Source organism: Eulemur rufifrons, chromosome 1, assembly GCF_041146395.1.
Source record: "Eulemur rufifrons isolate Redbay chromosome 1, OSU_ERuf_1, whole genome shotgun sequence".
NCBI lineage: Eukaryota > Metazoa > Chordata > Mammalia > Primates > Lemuridae > Eulemur > Eulemur rufifrons.
Genome location: NC_090983.1, coordinates 32,207,837 through 32,226,902, shown reverse-complemented (window position 1 = coordinate 32,226,902; position 19,066 = coordinate 32,207,837). Strand labels below are relative to the sequence as shown.

General features: G+C 42.2%; 1 protein-coding gene across 5 annotated transcripts in view; it reads left to right on the top strand.

The window, feature by feature from the left end:
• Positions 1-12,992: 12,992 nt before the first annotated feature.
• The window catches only part of SPATS2L (spermatogenesis associated serine rich 2 like), a 152,324-nt gene continuing 146,250 nt past the window's right edge, over positions 12,993-19,066 (top strand). For 2 of the 5 annotated variants that reach the window (XM_069488255.1, XM_069487915.1), the window contains exon 1: positions 12,993-13,053. The gene's annotated coding sequence lies outside the window, so the exon portion shown is untranslated. Of the gene's footprint in view, positions 13,054-13,075; positions 13,089-13,211; positions 13,262-13,464; positions 13,574-19,066 lie in introns of those variants that run through there. The other 3 variants (XM_069488454.1, XM_069488405.1, XM_069488335.1) reach the window with 3 other exon arrangements.

Here is a 19,066-nt window from a genome sequence, read left to right as displayed (position 1 = left end):
CGAATGAACTATTGATACACAAAATATGTGGATGAATCTGAAAATAATTATGCTGAGTAAAAGAAGTGATCCCCTCCCAAAGAGTACATAAGGTATGCCTCCATTTGTATAAAATTATATAAAATGTAAAGTAATCAATACTAACAGAAACTAGATCAGTGTTTGTCTGGCAGTGGGGGGGGGGGGGCGGGGGTTGGGGCCTGGTGTGGAAAAGGATGGACATGAGGAAGGGATTACAAAGGAACACAAAGAGAAAATTTGGGGGTGTTATGATTATGTTCCCTATCTTGATTGTGGTGAAAATTTAAAAGGCATATACATGTCAAAACTTATCAACCTGTGCTCTTTAAATATGTGTGATTTATTGTATGTCAATCATACCTCAGTAAAATATTAAACAAATAAATAAAATTAAAGTATATATTTGTTGAAAATATCCAGCCATGTTGTCATTTGACAATATTTGCTGAATGCCTCTGTGTACTATTTTTAAAAGGTATGAGATATACACCCTGCACTCCAAAGGCTTTCAAAATCATTGGAAAGTTCGAATGTTGAACTTGTGAGGTTGGAGCTGTGTGGGGGACAGAAGGATGTAGATTTAGGATACATAAGTTTACAGCTAAGGACAGATTTGTGAGCTGTAGATATCGATATTGGAGTTACAGGATCCACAGAGTTAGTGAAATAACTTGCATGAAAGAAGTGTCTAGAAATAGATTATAGACTGAGAAGTGAAAAGAACTGACGACAGAACACTAGAAACACCAACATTTAAGAGGCAGGAGGAGGAAGAGAAGTCAGTGTGAGACTGCAAAGAGGCACTCTGAGAGTTTGGTTGAGAACTCGAAGTGCTAGCAGAAGGAGTAGAGCATTCTCAAAAGGAGGACAGTGTCAAATGACTCACGGAGGCTACGGAAGATAAGGAGTGAACAATGTCAGCTGCATTTGGCAATTAGGTCTTCAGTGACCTTGGTGACAGCTCTTTTCATGTCATCACAGAGAGGAAGCCAGACACCAATGTGCTAATATTCTTGCTTTGCACGTTGGCTATTGTAAAGGAGGCAGAAAAGAATAGCTGGACATTTGAATCATTCCTTCTCAGACAGGACATTACCGCACACCATAGCATGGAAAAGACGATGTTCGTGTGTCTAGACTTCTCTCATTTCTCTGCTTTTTCTTTTCCCTAGGTGAACACAACCATAGACTCCTAATTTTGATCAGAATTTGTGGCAGTCGTCACTCCATTATTCTTTCTCTCCTTCACTCAAGCCCCCGGGCCTCTTATTTCTTTCTAGCACCATCTCTCCCCTTCGAGCCTCTAGAAAGAGTGGTCCATGCCCACTATCTCCACTTCCTCACACTCTCTCCTCCCCTCATCATCTGCAGGCATCCAGAAATCTGGTCTTGATATGAAGGGGGTGGTTTGGAGTGCCAGATTGGGGTCTGCTACAGAGTTTGCAGCCAAATGCTGATTGATTTTCCAGAGGTTAGCTACACTGAAATGTCTCTGAAATCTTAGCTTCTCTGTGTCCACTGCAGCTGATGCAGTTCACTCTTTGGTATAATGACTTTGAGTTCTCAACCAGGCTCTCAGATTGCTTCTTTTCAATCTCACACTGACCTCTTTTCCTTCTCCTGCCTCTCAAATGTTGGTGTTTCTAGTGTTCTGTCATCAGTTCTTTTCATTCTTCAGTCTATAATCTATTTCTAGACACTTCTTTCATGCAAGTTATTTCACTAACTCTGTGTATCCTGCAACTCCAATATTGATATCTACAGCTCACAATCTGTCCTTAGCTCTAAATGTCCCGGTTCCCTCCCCTGAGATGGCCCTTTTTGCACACAGCTGCAGGCACTTGACTGCTGACTGTAGGCCTTCTGCTCTCCTGCCCATGGCTTATTGGCAAGAGGGAAGGCTTGCTAGGAGGCTCTGGGGTTTGGATTTAAATAGTTCTCTCTTTCGGTGAACTAGGCTTTGAGTGGTGCTGCTAGTCCGGCTTTTGTCTTATGTCCTAGTCTAGTCTTATGCTTCTTCCTCCTTCCTTGTACTAGAATTCTTGAAACAAAATCCCCATCTCTACTTCTTATTCCTAGTGCCTGACCTGTCAGATGGCTATGTCAGACAGGAATTTCAATTGGCTGCTTGTAACCAAAATAGGGGCTAACAATGTCTTAAATAAGACAAAAGTTTTTCTCTCACACAAAAAACATTCAGAGGAAGATAGTCCATGGCTGCTATGATGGCTTCTCAGGAGTCAGGGACCAAGATTCTGTCTTTCTTTCTGGAACACCATCCTTAGCACTGGTTTCTATTGTCAAGGTTGCCTCACGGCCCAAATTGTCTGTTGAAGCTCCAGCCACCAGTGTTGTGTTCCAAGGGAAAAGCAGGAGAAAGGAGAAGGGGTGAGGGAAGCCACAAAGCAGCTAATTGTCCTCTTTTTACAGAACTTTCCAGAAAGTTTCACCTAGCAACTTCCACTTATATTTCATTGGCTAAAAATTAGTCATATGGTCAAATCTTGCACTGGCCAAATATAAGCAGGCTTCTAAGTGAGAGGGAAAGAGTGGACTTGGGGTAGATAGCTAGAAGTCTCTGGCAGAGTTGCTCAGTTTAGAAATTTCCCATTCTCATTATATCCTCTCTCCTTCCCTGAACCAATATCCTTTCTTGTCTGTCTGACTTGATACCTGCTGATGGACTTCTATAATCTGAGTGCCTGCTGAATCCTCATGTGGGTCTCCAAATACTCTCTCCTTCTAAAGTTTCTATTGCTGTGCTGTATTGACATAATTATTTAAATTGCTTGATTACTCTTCATTGGCCTTCCATGCTGTTGGCCCCAGACTTGGACTCCTTGCCTATGAATTCCTGGCAAACAGTACTTTCCAGTATTGCCAGAAATGCTTGCAGTTCCCCTAGGGAGGGGGAGATGAGCATATTGCATAAGAGGTAAGTGTAGAAAGGGGGCAATGACAATTAGTCACCAGGTCAGACACAAACACATCTGGTCTGGGGCAAGCAGATCCTTACCCTGCTTGAACTGCAACATTTTCCTCCCTTCTCCTTTGTCTAATCAGTCATCATTTCTAGAATATGCCCTGTACCTAAGACCTGCATTCCCAGTTTGATAACTAGATTGCAACTTCCATAAATTTTTCCTCTTTGTGGCCTTGTTGGCTCAGAATCATTCTCTGGCTGCAAGTCTTCATTCTTCGACTTCATCTTAGAAATTCTGTTTTCTTGACTTTCTCCTTCACCTGGGCTGTCAGACATCCATTCTCATTAATGGCATTTCCAGTCTCTACCCTGAGACTGCTGATAAACAAGTGTGTTTGTTTCTGGAGGTTAACAGGAACAGGCTCATATTGGTTAGGAAAGGCAATTGTTAAAAATAAAAATAATTATAAAAAATAACTTGTTAAAGGACTGGTAGCTTGAAATCGTCCATGATTAGGAGTATTCACAACGTGCAAATCAGCAAACACCACTAATCAGGGCTTTCCTTTTCCCTGAAAGGTGACTTACCAGCTCACCAACACTTGTTTCTCCCATAATTGCCCTGTCTGCATGCACACACACACACCAGAGGTTTCTCATCCCAGATCCTCATCACTTCAGTCTACCTTAGCCTTCAGCCACAGACAGCCCTTCTACTCTAAGCTATATTCAGTGATTCAGTCAGGTTTTAGTGTGAAAATGTCAGTTCTTGACGTGCCCACGGCCGAAGAATGACCAGACATGCCAAAGTTAGGCAAGCACGAAAATGAGGTTTATTGAGGAAAAAAAGACAGGATTACAGGGCAAGAGCAAGATACAGGTTTACAGAGCATGATACATACGTCACAGATGACAACCGGACCCACTGTCGCAGCAAAGGGAGAGCCAAAGGAAGGGCACAAAAAACACTTGGTTATGGTCTGCATCTTGTTTTATAGTGACCAGATTGGGACCTCTCTCTTGGTTCAGAGGTCACCATGGAACCACTTTGATTGGACAGTTGGGAGTCACATGACCTGAGTCTTAACTACAAACGCAGGTTGTTCTAGGTCATTTCCAGACTTTACCGACCCATGCAGCTTGGCCCATGGACTAGAGTCCTCTGCATTCTTTTGCAGCTGGCACGCCAAGTTCTGATTGGCAGATTCGTAGGGTATTCCCTCCTCCCCCAGGTATGGAGAATTAGGGTTGGGCAGGACCAAGATGGGGGCAACAGCATCCACTTTCATCCCTAGGAGACCCGGAATCCCTCACTATCTACCTAACAATTAGACATTGTGGCTTCTATCTTAAAAAAATTCACTTCTAACATTTGATAATGGAGTACATATTTTGAAAATTCATTCTGGACCCTAAAAAGACTTTTCCAAAACTGCTGACCATACTATTTGAGAACTGCTAATGGAGTCCATCTGTCTGTCTTCAGAACATGTATAATCATATGGAGAAATCACTTGTGGGGAGAAATCTATATCCTTAAAAATGATGTTTCAGTAGCAGGAATTCATCTCTCAGCATCAGAGATGATTCATCACAGAATATTAACTTCTGTGAAGTTAATATTAAGAAGAAGAGGACCAATTAATTATTGCAGATATTTCAGAAAGCCTGGTGCAGACTGTGCAATGATAAAGCTGCATGTGACAACCAAAATATCAAATTGCTTTGTCTTTGGCAGGAATTACATCAGTTCAGATCATGCTGTTACCTCAGGTATCGATCAGGATCTCTGTTACATGTCTTTGATTAACAACAATGAAAAATGAATTAATTATTATTATTGCAGTATTTTGGTAAATGAAATCATTCAAAACATGGAAGGAAAAATAATAAAAAGGATGATAGAAGCCTGGAAACCATTAGAGTAAGAATTTTTAAAGGGCATGCCAATTTTTGATTACATAGGAGCTAACATTTCTTTGCTTAAAAAACATGTAAAGGTTGCTAATATTACAGTGACTAGAGCCCACGCTGGGGAGACAGACTGCCTAGGTTCTTACTAGAGCTTTACCATTTACCAGCTCTGTGATCTGGGGCAGTTACTTAATCTCTCTGTGCCTTAGTTTTCTCATATATACAATGGAAGTGAAAGCACCTACCTTATATGATTACTGTGAAACTAAAATGAAATAACACATAAACTGCTTAGAACAGTGGCTGGCATTCAGTAAATAATTAATGAATATTTGCTCTAATTTTCATGATTGATGCTATTTTTGGAGCACTTACAATGTGCCAGGATGTGTGCTACATGCTTTATGTCCAATCTTCTGTAATCCTATCAGGTAGGTAGCAATATTAAGTCCACTCTGTGAGTGAGGAAACTGACCCTCAGTGAAATGATGTAATTTTTCCAAGGTCTTATGGCTAGTAAGTGTGGAAGAACTTGGCTCACTACATTTTAGGAGACTTCATTTAAATGATAAAAAGATGTAAAACCACAGCTTGTACTGGAATCCCAAACATCCCGATATTTATTATTCTACTGGGAAATTCTTACTTCACAGTCAACTGAACCCTCACATGGTGTAGCATAAACTATTCTTGTTCTGTCTTCAGCAGAGACAGAAAAGCTCGTCAGTATCCTTGTGTTTTCATTTGAAGACTCTTATTAAGTCGCCCTTCTGACTTGTCTTCTCCAAGTTTTACAAACACACAGTTCCCATAGGTCTTCCTCATGAATCCTATTTGTTAACCACAGAATAAGAATCTCCACAAAAGTATTTCCACTTTCTCTTACAGCAATTTTTAAATTAGACTATTTAGACTTCACAGGGGTAAGTCTAGATGCACTTATATTTAGTTGTGCAATCAGGAAGACAAATGGCAGTGTGGAATGGTGTTCTTCAAATACGAATATTGTATTGTTGTTTATTCCTTCACCTTGTCTGGGCCAGGCCCTGTGTTAGACACTAGGAACAAATGACGCAGTCCCTGATCACGGGGAGTGCATAAGTTTCATGAAGGAGGTAAATGTGCAATTATCTAATTATTATGATAAAGCAATTCAAAAGAATCAACAGGATCATGGGGGATAATACCCTGGAATGTGAAGGCAGTGGGGTCTGATCAAGAATCCTAGGTAACCAGCCAGACGCCCTAGCTCTAATCCCACTTTTACTATTAATTATTATGCCATCTGTTATGGGTCAAATTGTGTCCTCTCAAAAAAGATCTGCTTGAGTCCTAACTCCAGTATTTCTGAATGTAACCTTATTTGGATGTCTAGTCTTTAAAATGAAATCATTAGGGTGGGCCCTAATCCAATATGACTGGTGTCCTATAAAAAGGGGGAGATTTGGACATAGAGACAGACATGTATAGTGGAAAGACAATGTGAAGAGACACAGGGAGAACATGGCTATCGATAAGCCATGGAAAGAGACCTGGCACAGATCCTACCTTCACAGCTCTCAGAAGGAACCCACCCTGTCAACAGCTTGATCTTGGACATTCAGCCTCCAGAACTGAGAGACAATAAATTCCTGTTATTGTTAGCCACACAGTTTGTGATATTCTGTTATGACAACCCTAGCAAAGTAAGATACATCTCAGTGTCATAAGTATACCCCACATCTCAGGTTCCACTCTAGGCAAGGCCAGTCAGTCCTACATTTGGGAAGATTTGGGTAAAAGCACTCAGAGCACAACCAACCAGAAACGTACCCACATCTGCCTTTGGCTCATTCTTAGGCTGTGGCCCAGAAGAATCCAAAGGTTTCCTTTAAATAGTAAGTTTGGGCTACAACAGGACCCCCTAAACCTCCTTCGTGTGACATCCAAAAGCAGCACCAGTAGTTCTTTATTTATAAGGTAAATGAAAAACAAAAATTTTAGAGTACAAGCTATACTCAATGGATAAAACTTTATGTTAACAGGTCACCAAGGCACTACTTAAAATAAATGGTTAATAAATATGCAGGATGTTCTATCTCACTAGTAGTCAGATTTGTGACAAAACTTCTCCTAGTAAACAGAAGATGCTAATACAGTTGACTTGAACAGCACAGGGGTTGGGGAACTGACCCGCTGCCCAGCTGACAATTCACATATAACTTCTGACTCCCCAAAAACTTAACTGCAAATAGCCTACTGTTAACTAGAAGCCTTAACAATAACAGAAACAGATGACTAATATTTATTTTGTATGTTATATGTATTATATACTGTATTCTGACAATAAAGTAAGCTAGAAACAAGGAAATGTTATTAAGAAAATCATAAGGAAGAGAAAATATATTTATTATTCATTAAGTGGAAGTGGATCATCACAAAGGTCTTCATCCTCATCATCTTCACATCAAGTAGGCTGAAGAGGGGAAGAAAAAGGAGGGGTTGGTCTTGCTGTCTGAGGGGTGGCAAAGGTGGCAGAGGCAGAGGAGATGGACGGGGAGGCAGGAGAGGCAGGCACAGTGCAAATTTATTGAAAAAAATCTACATGTAAGTGGACTCACACAGTTCAAACCCACGTTGTTCAAGGGTCAACTGTACACAGCAGACAACAAAGATGTGCATCCTGAGTAAGTGATATACTCTACTATTCACCTAGAACATACAACTGGGGCCACCTGTCTTCATATTGGCACAACTAAGGTTGATTGAACTCAGACTTAGCTTCCTAGAATACACAGTGACATGTAATGTTTAAAACCCCCCGAATCTATTAAGTATATGTTCATTTCCGGTAACACTTCTGAGAAAAGGTTTTTAACCTAAAACGTCTGAAGCAGTGAAAAGATAAGCTAATATCTAGCTCCTGTATTGACTGAGCAAGTTCAGCCAAAGTACATTGTTTGGGTTTTTCTTTCCAACACGTTTCACCCTCAGGCCAGTAAGGTCATATTTTCTCTTCTCAACGCAAGTCTTCCCCTTTTTTGGAAAATTTCCAAGCAGAACCCTGGTTCCGGGTCATAACAACATGACTGGCCGCACTGGAACACCACAGGAGTGAGTCACTCCTTTGGATTTGCCTCAGCAGGTGCTCAACACGTCTTTGCTCCTCTGCCGAGTCATCCACAACCCCTTGGCCTTCGCCAGTGTCCACAACGGACTTTTCTTTTAGTCCCTCTTGCCTTCCATCCTTTTACTTTACATAAAATACTATCATTATAAAAACGACATACAAGGAAAGAAAACAAGTGTACAAAGTTAAAAGCGGAAGTCTTCTCACTTTCATGCTCACCCTGAGAGTTCCCAGGGTGAACAGCCTCCTTCAGGAGCCATAGATTTCCACCCTCCCTCCTTGCAGTTTAGAGCTCAGACTGTACACAGTGTTCTGACTTGCTCTTGTCACTCAAAAATGCATCGTGGACGCTCTTCCATGTCAACACATGCATACCTCTCCCATTTTTAGACGGTTATTTATTATTCCACAGTGTAGATGTGCCCAACTTATGTAACCATTCCTCTATTTGTAAGTGTGGATGTGTGGGCCAAAATTTTTTGGCTCTTACAAAAAACACTACAATAGACATATATGTCTATTGATACATAAATATAATAAATAATTATAACAATGATTATTAATTAAATAATTAATAATTATGATACATATAATTTTGCACACTTAGTATTTCTTTAGGAGAGATTACTTGTAGTGGAAAAGCACAAAGGATATATGCCTTTTTAATATTTATAAGTACTGCAAATTGCTTTCCAAAAATGTTTATTAATTCACACTTCAGTTAGTTAAGTATGAAAGTTCCTGTTTCTTATATACACTCACAAACACTTGATATTAAAACTTTTTTTTTTGCCAATCTGATAAGTAAAAAATGCTATCTTATTTTTATTTACACTCCAATCATTGGTGAGGTTGAGTAAGTTTTAATATGCTTATTAGCACCAATTCCTGCTTTTGAGAATTGTCTCTTCATATCCTTTCTCCATTTTCTTATTTTGCTGCTTCTCTTTTTCATATTGATTTTCTAGCAGCTGTTTGTTATTACACATATTAACCCTTTCCTGTGGTGTATATATGCTGCATATATTTTCTCCCATTAGGTAACATTGTTTATGGTATAGAAATGTTAAAATTTTCGTAGTCATATGTGTTTAATCTTTTCTGTAATAGCTTCTGGCATTTATGCCATGGTATTTCTACCATTGTTACAGTATTACAAAGATAACCAATATTATAAAAGATTCTCTTATATTTTCTTTTAGTCTTTTATAGTTTTTTATGTTTAGATTATTAATCCATCTGGATTTTTTTTCTGAAATATGGACTAAGATAGTGTATTAGTTATGCTTATAACTCAACAAAAGGGTTTTTTGCTCAGATAACAATCCATTGTGCATGTTCAGCAAGTAGACAATACAGGGAGACTCAGAGACCCGGGCTCCTTCCATCTTATTTCTACCCTCCTCTAGGTAAGGGCTCAGCAAAGTTCTGCCCACAGGCCACATCAAGCCCACTGCCTGTTTTTGTAAATAAAGTATTATTGGAACATAGCCATGCCCATTTGTTTACACAGCGCTTATGGCTGCTTTCTCATAAAATAGCAGAAATGAGTAGTTATGATGGAGACCGTATGACTCACAAAGCCTAAAATATTTACTATATGGCCTTTTATAGAAAAAGTTTGCTGACTCCTGCTTTGAAGTCTCAAGGCCCTTAGTTTCCACATGGCAGATGGGGAAGAGAGATCACGTCTTTCCATGGGTGGAGGCTGGCAGCAGAGTACAAACTTTTCATCGATACTCCACTGGTCGGAACTCAGTCTCCTGGACTCACCTAACAAATTGGGAAGCTAGAAAACGTAAATTAGTTGTGCACCCAGGAAGAAAGGGAATGATCAGCCATTCTCTGCCAGGGTGTACCCTGCAATTATCCGTTTCTTTCTTCCTATTTTTAATCAGAATAGGCTAGATAACAGAAACAACCCTCTAAATCTCAGTTGCTTAGAACACAAAGGTTTATTTCCTGATCATACTACATGTCCATCAAGGCTCAGCAGGGATGGCATTGCTCAGTGTTGTCATTCACTCCAGTCTAATGGAGTGGCCACCACCATGCACATTGATGTGGCAGTACCGGGAGGAAAAGAGAATGTGGTGACATGTGCACCAGCTCTTAACTTCTGTCCCAAAGTGATACTCATCACCTCTGTCCACCTTCCACTAGCTGAAGCAACTTGCAGGGCTATACTATACTTCAGTCAAGTGGAGAAGTACAATCACACCATGTGCTTTGAAAGGAAGCAGAGCTGAAATATTTGTGAACAGCTCCAATGGAGAGCAACTCATACACACAGAACACAGTCATCCCCTCCCTAAGAGAGATAACGCAGATTCCATTCAGTCACTGCACCTAGTCAAAGTCCAGGAAGCCTAGATGGAAAACATCCTCCCCATCTGGTCTGAATATTGCCTAGTGATCTGGAGCTTAGCAACTAAAATCACTCCCTGTCCCCACCACTTATTCAGGCATCAAAATTCTAATAAAGTCACAATAGATCATGGCCTAAAACAGGCTTCCAGGATCTGAGCTACTTCTATGAAATGTGAACCCTGCTCTGAATGACCATGCTGAGAGAACCAGGAGCCTGGCACGATGTAGGGGTGGAAAGAAGGGAACGTGGCATTTTGCAGAAATCAATACTACAAGAAAAGAGTCAACCTTATTGAAAGATCTGGCATTGTTCCTCTCTGCTTACAGTTAAGTGCCTTGAATAAAGGGTGTAGGTGATGATAGGGAGAAAATCAGTAAACATAGATTAAAATACCTAGATGGAAATGTTAGAAAATATAAACAAACATACTTTCTTCATCCCTCAGAAAATGTTTGCTCTTGTGGTTTTTGTTTGCTGAAGAAAAAATCATTCACTTTTCTACTTGGTTTAGACAATAGTAAAATGACACTAAAGGATCATAATCATACAGAATCATTAGAGGAACAGTGTCATACCAGCATTAGTTAGAAAACCTCTGGATCAAAATTTCAATGTAATTTTTCAAATAAACTTTCAATATCTGGTGAAAACACCAATATATATCTTTTGTAGTCTATGTCTTTGGATTTTTATATCTCCATGTAATAACAGGAATGTAATTAATATGTTTTTAAAATCATTTATGCTTAACTCATCAAAATGCATTGTTAGTTATTTGATGTGCATGAAGCTTTTACATACGTTTCAATAAGCATTTTAAATCCTCTCTCCCAGAAGCAGTTTTCATTTTTTTCCAGAAAAAAATAAATTTGAACAGCAAGAGGTTCAATTTTGATTCGAAACTCGCTATCTATAAAACTTTTAACAGTCTGATTTCTTTTGCTGGGCCCCTCTGCTTACTCTTGAAAGATGTAATTGTTTTCCTCAGAATTACTTTTTATTTGTCATGGGCAAGGCCTCCATTCCCAGCAGAGAATTAGTTTTTAGTCTAGTTTGTGGTATAGTGGCTACCAGTACACTCCGATTCTTGTTTTTGTCAATTCACTGCTTTAACATCTTTGCTCTCAATACACAGAGCAAGTTATTCTTACAGCCACTACCTACAGTACTTAGCAGGAAACAGCCCTCAAATATGAAAGACCATATATGGGCTTCTGAAAATCCTTTCTTCCCTCTGGTCATATTCAGTTCTTAAAAGCATTTTTCTATCAGGCTTCACTAAGCAAGTCAGATTTGGAGTCCTGGGAAGATTACAAAGTGGTAGAAGAAAGAAACGAAGGCTGATTTCGATGTTACTTCCAAAGCTCTTCCTAGAAAAGCAGTACTTCACTATTGATTTTGGAGTTCTAATTATGAAGGAAACCTCCCCCATACTTAAATAAATTGTTTTTCCAGAGGACCTAAAAAGTGCATCAAATTTTAAGTCAACTTGCTACAAGTTACCTATTACACCTGAATTTATTGAGCAATAGGATGATGTTTGTCTTTTACATGTAGTATGGTTTCTAGAAGCAAGCTTTCCTACCTGTGGCACAGGTGGGGCCAGACCATCTAGGTTCAAATCTTTCGTCCGTCACTTATTAGCTAAAAACCTCAGCAAGTTATTTAACCTCTTTGTGCCTAAGTTTCTTTATCTGTTAAAAAAAAAAAAAGGACAAAAATATTACCTACCTGAAGGGGTTGTTGGCAGGATTAAATGAGCTATTGCTTATACAGCACTAGCAAATGTTTGTTAAATAAATTCTATGATTCACACATCAGTCCAGGGTGACTACAAGGTAGCAAGAACAACAACTAGTCATATAAGAAAATGAGTTTCTTTCCTTTTAGCTCCTTTCTTCCTAACTACGGCTGTGCTTTGTCAACAGCGGTACGTTATGTTAGCAGATTTGAACTTTACCCGAAAGATGTTTGTATTTTATTTCAAATTATGAATTCCTGAACATCGGGTGATACATGATTCTGCTGTACACTTGGGGGCCCATGAGAGTCGGGAGCTTGAGAAGCATAAACGACTCTGGTCTGATATTTGTAAAGAGCTTTGACATCCAAGAAGCCACTGAGAAACAGTTACTGGTATTGAGAAAAAGGGAAGCTAAGAAGTCACCCTTCAAAAAAAAAAAAAAAAAAAAAAAAGCAAAGCTGAATTGGAAAGCTGCCTGCATTTCACTCTACTGCCTGTGGAAGAGGAGTGTTATCTAAAGTGCTTCCATCATGAATAATGATTGAGAAACTGCCTTTACTCTCCCGACTCCTGTACTCCCAGGCAGCCACCTATGTGTAACTTGGTTACTGCCTCAGGTCAGCGCCAGTGTGGAGGCCAGCAGCGGAGGGGAGGGGGCCGAACACTCCGGGGTGGCCGGGTTTCCAAGGTCAGCCCCAGCCCCAGCCCCAGCACTTTTTCCGAGCCTGATTTTTCAGGTCGTTTCCGAATGGGCTCTCTTTGTTTACATTCTGAGCTTGGCTCATCCCCAGAAGGCATTACTACAATCTAAAAGGAGAAGCATCTTGCATTTGTAAACAGTGCCGGGGGAGCGAAGTTCATTTTCCCGGGCAGGGGAGGATGATTCTCTTGCAACACGTGCTGGTGGTGACAAAATCTTTCAGTGACCGGGGGACTTTCAGTGAAGCGGAGGTTTGGGGAGAGGCGAGAAGGTTGGTGTGGGGCAAGCAAGCAAAGTGCGGAAGCAGTACGGGGATTCTTCTAGAAAGTGGGGTGGGAAAGGAGCTAGGGAGGGCGTGTGGAGGGAAGGGATCTGTGTCAGAACGTGCGTGTGAGCGGATACAAAACCCGAGAGAGGCGTGAGCAGCGCTGTGTGTGCGAGCGGGAGCGAGGGGCGCCGGCTCGGGGTGTGTGCGCCTGGTGAGTGACACTGAGGGGCGGGCTGGCCGGCGGGCCGGCGGGCGGGGGCAGCCTGCGAGGGGCGGGAGTGTCCCTGCGTGGAGCGGCCGAGCCGGAGTTGTGTCAGTGAAGGAATCCAGTCCGGGGGCCGAGCCGGCTGCGCCCTCCGCCGCGAGCGCCGGCAGCGCGGGGCGAGCTCGGGACGGCGCGCGGCCCAGGCAGCGGCTCCCGCTCGGCCAGCCCTCCGCGCCGCAGGGGCCGCCACCGCCGCCGCGCCTCCACTGGCGACCGCGCCTCCGGCCGGGGACAGAGCGGCCGGCGATCGGCACAGAGGTAAGCCTGGGATCCCCGCCGCCGCTGCCGCCGGGACCCCCTCGGCGCCCGCTGGCCGGGCCCGGGACGCGGGGCGCGGGCGGACGCGGCGGGCCTAAGCGGCCGGGACGGAGACTCGGGCCGGCGGCGCGTTCCGCAGCCCGGCTGCCCAGCCCCCGCTGCCTCCCGGGGCGCTGGGTGTGGCCCGCGCTCGGCGCCAACGCGGACTGGCGGCGCGGACCGGACGCGGAGGTCGCCGTCCTTCCTTTCTCTGGCCGGCGCGGGCGATCGGAAGGAGGCGGTGGCTCGGACGCACATTTGCGCGCCCTGGGCGAGCGTGTGGCCGCCGCGCTCCGACGTGGACCCGCCCGCCCCGGATCTGAATCGCCCGCGGCCGCGGTCTCTCTCCTGCCGTCCTCCCGCGCGGGCGCCCCATCCCGTCTCAAACCCGAGTGAGCCCCACCGCCGCCCGCCGCCCTCTGGCTCCGATCCGCGGAGCTGCCCGTCCGCGTCAGCCGGGACCATCCCGCCCATAGCTCCCGGCCGGGTGCGGGGGCCGCGCGCCCCGGAAACTCGCGCCCCTCGGCGCCCGTCCCCAGGTCCCCGAGCGTTCGCGTACACGCTGCGATGGCAGGCGCGGGTGACAGGAGTAAACGCCGAGCGCCCCGGCCGCGGGACGAAGTGGTTGTGCCGCCGCATCTGGGCGGGTGGACCACGGAGTCCGCAGGCGGCGGACCGGAGCCGAAGCCTGGGCTGTTTCCGAGGCGCGGAGAGGGTTATTCCCGTTCTCTGGACACGCTTGACTTTGGCGTGTCTGGGAAGACTGCCCTGCTCGCTCGCACTCTGCTCCGTGGTTCACGCTTTCTGCAGTCGCAGGGGGTGAAGGGCCGACACTTTACCTGGACGGGGATGCGACCGAAACCTCCCATCTTCGGGAGTGGAGGGTTTCCAGTTATCCAGGTGGGGTGGGGTGGGGAGTTTGCTGTGTGTGTTCGTGAACTTCATGTGCTTTTCAGTTTTCAGCAATCCTGATTTTAGCGGATGTCAAGGTTTTGGAGACCTGACGCTTTCATTAAAGATTCTTTCTGTACAGCATTTTCCTTTGAGTTTATTACGTGGTTTGCAGCTTAAGAACTAGTGAAAACCATTGAACTTAAAACACAGCCTCTTTCCTCACATAAAATGTTATGTGTAATATTTTCATCTGCTTATTTAAAAAATTTAAAACATCAAAGTATTTACCAACCCACCCTCACAAACCCATAGACTTTAAGGAAAAATGACTCCGAAATTTTAGAGCCTGTACAAAGTGGTTTTATGCCAGTATTTGAAAGAATAAGGTGTTGTGACATTTATTACATCGTTTTAGTTTGTCTTAAGGAAACGATTCATTGCCGCTCTGATTGAGTTTGTTTTCCAGAGATTAAGCAGATGTGTAATATGGCAGGGAAAAGAAAGGACAGGAAGTCAAAATCGCTTCATTCTGAAAAAAAGACTATTCAAGTAACAAAACCAATTATTTTGAAAGGCACTGAAAATAAAGTACAAAGTTGCCTTCTGGATATAGTATTTTATAGGCCTTATGAAATTGTGTTACTTAACCAGAAAGCAATGTGTTGTTAGACGGGAGCAGTTTTATCTAGTAACTGTGTTTAAAAATATCTGTGTATGATAATATTTGTTGGATTTTAAATGGGGAAAAATCAACTTTGGGAATGATCTTCTATTTGGACAAGGCAAATACTGCTGTCTCTAATTGGAGTTTTGGAATAAACTCAAGCTGTGTTAAAACCTATTTTATGAAGGAGCAGAACAGAAAACATGTCAAATTCTGTATGTGTGGCTTTAAATACACACACACACACACACACACACACACTGGCACAAACTAGAGACTAGCCTCAGAAGATAATTTGCATAAAAATACAATCACTTGAATGCAGAGACTATTTAAGAGGTTAGTAAAAACTGAACATCTGGGAAAGAAGTGTATTAATTGGCAATTTTCTTTCTTTAATCTTTGAAAATATTAAATGATTTCCTAAGAATCAACTTAGTTTAATGTGCTCATTTAGACAAGCAAAATGATCAAGACTCCTTTTGTATTCATTTTGTTTTAGGGAGCCTCCCTGGTGAAAATCTTCAATTGATGGTTTCTCTGCTTGCACTGATTTTCCAAGAGGCCATTGTGAATAGAGGTTATCTGAGAGCTTGTGAAGCTGCTCTGCCACACCAGTAATGATCAGGGAAAGAAAATACTTAGGCTGCACCATTGCAGTCTTTTGAAGCACTGCCAATCTGCAGCATGTTATAGATTGCCTTGGCCATGTAAATGATAGCACTTTCCATCAGAAGTTAAGCTTTAGAAATATCTCACTTTTGGTCCTCATTTTTGTCAGTTTCTCAGTCTGTGATCAGAAAACTGTGCTAACATTCACGGTGAATGATTCATTATTGGCTGTGTGTTGGAAGTGCATAGGTGGTCTTCATTCTGTTACCTTTATACAGCTCTAATCAGTATCTTATGAGGTGAGCCGGCATAAGAACTTCTGGTTACATCTGCTAAGATGAAAGAAGTTGAGGTTGCTCATGGTAAGATGTTGGTTACTACCACCTGTCTTGCCATGTGACAAAAATGGAGTGTGTTTTGTAAGCATTTGTACTGCTCAGGCACTGCTCCACAGTGCTGCTTTCCTACTCATCTTCTGTAACACTTTTACTATTATTTGACTCTGATAATGAAATCATATATTCATCATAATTTCTGTACACAGAACAGTAGCTTTTACAAGCATGACACAGGACACGGAGGTAGATATATAGACAGATGTACGTGATTGGGTTTATTTATTGATCTCTGAATGGTTGTACATTTTTCAGCTAATCAATTCATTCCATCACTGTTCCACCTTAGAGTGTACTCACACAATTAAAACATGATTTTTATGATACAGTTAAAAACCCAGTAAACATAATTATAGAAGAAAAACAAACCTTCCTTTTTCTTCCCTTTTTTGAAGTAGTCTGCTATGAAGGTGTTATTTCCTTGACACATCAAAATGGCTAATTTGGAATTGTGATGCTTGTTATGTAAATAGGCCATATGTTGAATCTCTACAGAAGTTTATTCGTTCAGTGTTGTGGTAATGAATAGGATCCCCTAAGTACCACAGCTGAGAAAAATAGTCTGTGAAGATGTATTTCTCTCTCCTACTTATATCATTTTTGTTATTTTTGTTTAGTAGCTAATATTTTTATTTTCTAATAAAAATTCTTAAATGTGATTGTTATCTGTCCTTAAACATCATACGGATCTTTATTTCTAGTACCGATCAACTCCATTCCCATTTATCCACTTCGTTAATTAATAGACTGTTCATGGTGAACGTCCTGCTGTCAGGCTAAAGGCTACACGCCTGATAACAAACCTTTCATATTCTTTGCTAAACTTGTTCCTTTTATGATGAAAAGACTTTCCTTTTCTTGCTACTTTTAGCATTCTCTTCATCACTCAGACTGGAGATCTAGGAACCATCCCTGACCCTTCTCACTCTTACTCTCACTGTGAAATTGGGCAACAAGTCGTGTTAACTCTTCCTTTGTAAGTTTCTCTGAGCCAGTCCCTGCCTTTCCTTTTCATTCTTCACTCTCCCTCTTAGATCCCAGGCCCTCGGCCATCACTGTTTCCTAGGATGATTATAGTCTGCATGTTGGTCTCTCTGTAATTGAGTTTCCCCATTCTGCACACTTCCACCACATCAGCCTTCCTAAAGCTCTTCTCCTTAGAACTCTTCTGCAAGGATTGTCTCTCAGAAATGCTGTGTTGAACTCCAGTTTCTCTGATTCTAAAGCTAGTGCTCTTTGCAATCGTGCAAATGCTTTCCGTGGCCTCCCCCATTGCCCAATCTCTCAACCTGGTTTTAATGTAACTCAAGGTCTTGCCCCGGATTAACTCACCAAGTTTATTTTCTGCTTCTTCCCAACATGAACCTTCTGTTTCTACTAGTTGGATCTCACTGCTCTTCTAAAATGACATGCTCATTTTCACTTATACCCTGTTGTTCATGCTCTGCCTTTTAGAATGCCTTTTCCTTTTTTCTCTGACCTAACCACATTCTTGAAGTTCAAGTCTGCCTGCCCTGATCGTGTTACTGTCATTGCTTTCTTCTGCCCTTTTGTCTGCATGGTTCCTTTAGACCATCAGACTCTCTTACACTGTCGTATGCTTCATTCTTGCTTTCTCAACTAGGTTGTGAGTTCCTTGAGGGCACTGGTGTACCTTATACTCTATCTTTGAACCCTCAACAGGCCCTTGGTCATGGCAAGCACTTGATAAATATACCTGTAAAATGAATAAACTATAAGGGTGAATTTTTTTAAATGATGGGCTTAGATATAGACCCTATACTGCTCACCATTGGATCCCCAGGGCCTAGCTCACAGTCTGACACCTAGTCATGACCTCAATAAATATTTGTTAGCATAGAAATTAATGTTGACATTGGGTAGAAGGGACAAGCATTTGAAGGAGGCATCTGTCAAGGAGTTTTTTCCCATTTTTCTTCAGTGGTTCTAATCAGCTTCTCCATTCATCAGCTGTGAGAATTCTGAGGACTCGGCATTTCCCAGAGTTGAGATAATGATGGAGCCTGGCAGTTGTGAGTTGGAATTAAGAAGCCTGTAGTTATTTTAAGGTGGAGTGATGGGTCCCAGTAGTGAGCAAAAATAAAAGCAGTCAGGCTTTATGCCAGTATTTCATACATAAAACAATTAGGCTAAAGTTATCAGTTATATAAAATTTCAGCTAATAGGCCCTAAAATTTCAGACCGTATTGCAGAACTGCTCAACCTTTTCATTTAAAAGCATCCTTGTAAATTAAAAAAAAAAAAAAAAATTAATGTGGGGGATCCACCTGAGGGTGAAAGATGATGTGGGGAGGAGTCTGCCACATTGTAATCAGGACAAAATCTAATTGCTTAGTAAGACTTGCTTTGTACAAGGCTGGGAAGGAGTTTATAGTCCAGCAGGAGAAATAACAAATGAATCCCAGAAACAAAGGTCTAACAGAGCTCACAAGAGAAAATTTCCTTCTGTTGGGGGGTGAAGAGTACTACAGTGACAGTTGTTTCAGCTGATTATTGGAAGGATTTGGGTAAGATTTTAGTAGCTATTATTGGGATTATAAGGATGGGGGAAGGGTGACAGGGGTGAATTCCAGAGTTTTTTGACTCTAGCGTCAATACTCTTACACTGCCACTCCTTCTAAACTGAAACCCAGCTAGGACTGCCCTGGGCACTGGTGGTCTACAGTGTTCAATAATGGAACCTAAAGGATATACAGATACCTGCAATAATTACGTGTGGTGCCAAGTGCTGAACTAACTATGACATAAAGCGCGAAATGAATCTTGGAAGCAGTATAACCAGTGTGTTCCTGGGTAGCATCCAGCTCACTTAGAATGCTCACAAAGGCCTCTTGCATTATGGCAATGCCACTGGAAGTTGACACTTTC